The following is a 2,773-nucleotide window of genomic DNA, read 5'->3' on the forward strand; positions in this document are numbered from 1 at the left end:
GAACGTGTCTTCTGCCATAAAAGGTATGAGTATCATTTCAATGACGTTATGAAAGATTTTCTATACTAATATTGTAACTCAATTAATCCCAAACCCTTTGAAATGGTAAAACAATTCAAGAGTAGTGATGATCTAGTGAAACAGAAGCTAATATACAGTTGTATAAAATCGTGCTTAAAAGAAGTGAAACTCCTCAGGTTTGTTTATATGAATGACTACTATTTCAAGATCTATTTCCAGAGGCATGTGTTTGAAAGGTAATACAACCACATTTTACAGAATGAAGACTTCATGTTGACGAATTAAGTTCTGACTAGTCTGGTAAGGGTCGTGAGTTTCAATTTAAAATTCATGTATGTGATCACAAGCAGAATCCTGAACTCTGGATAAAAACTAGGCACTTCCTTGGATTCACAAAAGCCAAGATCACTAGGCACATATTTCCCTTCTGCTTAGTGACAGTAAAAAAGAACCATTCAGTACAAGGTATTTTAAAACTCGTACTTTCTCCTGAACGAGATAACAGAATATATGAGGAAATGTATTATATATGAGAAAATGTCTTCTAATGAAGGATCCAGAAATTGTGTTTTCTGAGCAGCAAAATCCTCTAGCCTTGCTTAGAGAAGACTGGATCCTTAAAGAACTAAACACACACACACTTTAAAAGGCATGTGGCCTCCCCTTTCTATTAGAATAGTGTACAAACTACCTTAAATTGTAGGACAACGCTGTTCCATCTGAGAGAATTCAAGTGTCCATAAAGGTAATAACCAAACCTGCTATTCTTAAATGGGAGGGATTCATCACCAGTTCTGCTGACATGTTTCAGTACATAAAACATCCCAAGGTACTAGGTCAGTCATAGCACAACTGCAGACCAGTAGACAAACCAGCCAGCTGGAGAAATAAGAGACAGTCGCAGCCCCACCTTTGCATCCTCTCCGACAGAGGAGGGCAATTTCAGAGAGCTGTGAAACCCACAGCAACTGTTGAACAGAGGTGCATCCAAAGAACAGCACTGGAAAGTTTTATTTTTGGATTTGGGTAACCAACATAAAGCAAGAATAGAATAGATGCATTTTTGGATCTAGTTCTTGCACTCCATCTTTCACTGGGCAAAAGAAACCATTCTTTTTACCATGGGGGCAGAACAGAGAAGGATGAAAGCTGCTACTCAGCCATAAGGTGAGTGAAAGCACATTTTATTTCAACTCTTTCTTGGATACACCTGCATCACAGAAAGTGCTACCACAGTTCTGGTACTTTATTAATAAAGTCCAGATATAATCTGGTGACTACAGAAAGACAATTACTACATTTTCTCAAAAGATATTTCTCCTAAGTGTCACAATTAGGCACAAAGATTAAAGGACACAGAGTGAGGAAGGTTATGCAAACCAACCGGTGCCTGCCCTGTATATATTTGTGAACAGCTGTAGAAATTTAGGTCTACTTGGCATCCAATTTGTAATCAATTTTAACACAATGTTTTGGACTTGTTCTTTTAGGAAGTTTCCCAAACAAAGCACTCTAATTGATAGTAAACATCTGTAATTAGTTTGATGTCCTCAACAACTTGAAAAAAAATTAATTTTACATCTTTTAGTAACTCTTAGGAAGCAATCCTACCAATGGACTTACTCACAGGCTAAAAATTAACCCATGCTGCTAGTAGGAAAAAATAATGTTTTCTGAAGGGCATTAATATAAGTTGAGTGAAATGTTTATACATAAAAAGCTATGCAAGAAACTTTAAATGCTAAGCAATTTTCTGCCTAAAAAAAACCAGTCTGTAACAAAACTTCTTCTATTTTAATAATATTTTCCCTTTTGCAGAAAAGCCACGTTTCCATGCATAAGCTGACTAAAAAAGCTTGCTCTATAAATTATTTACTAAACAGTTCTTGTCTCTCAAAGTTCAAGTGTCATCATACTATTTCCAGCTCATTTGTTATGGTTGCCACCATCACACAAAAAATATTCAACATAGAAAAACTTCGTTTTCCTTTACGTTCAAGGAATTTATTCTCCAAGAGCTGCGCATATTCTTCCCATCCCCTCATGAATAATTTATACAGTGCCAGAACAGACCTCCTCAACCCCAAACTCCAACAAAGTAATATAAAATTAGATATAATGAAAGAATTTAATCTGTTCTAAAGATGTTGACATTTTTTTCCTTGAAAACACATTTGCAAGTATTTCTGAACATACACTGTTAAAAAGCAAACTCTAAAAAAGCAGCATTTATATCATTTCTCATAGGAAAAAGATCATAACTTTAATAATTTATTCCCACTTGCAGGTCTATGATTGACAGCAGATACCCTACATCTCACAAATCATTTAATGAACAAAATCAATGCCATTTAAATGAAGGGAGTATAGCATTACCTCCCCAGTCAGTTTAATGTAATGAATTGGTTAGCTGGTGTTATTAGGATAGCCTACAACACAATGCTTTTGCTTTTTTACAAAGTCTAAACCCAAGCTGGTTGTCAAGCACATTAAGCAAGACAGAACACTCAAATCAGATTTAACCAACTATTTTAAGACATTCTTAGAAATAATGCCTACTGATAGAATGCAAAATACATGCTTTGGGCAATAAAATATATTGCATTGATCAAAGCTGGTTACATAAACAAGCTTAACCAACCATTGCAAAAGAGGTCGTCATATCCACTAATAAATATTCAAACCCCATGAGTGCAAATTTAGCCCGAGTCCAGGAAGAGCACATACAAACTAGAGAGTTAACTAAATTGTG

This window comes from Corvus cornix, chromosome 2 (genome assembly GCF_000738735.6).
Source record: "Corvus cornix cornix isolate S_Up_H32 chromosome 2, ASM73873v5, whole genome shotgun sequence".
NCBI lineage: Eukaryota > Metazoa > Chordata > Aves > Passeriformes > Corvidae > Corvus > Corvus cornix.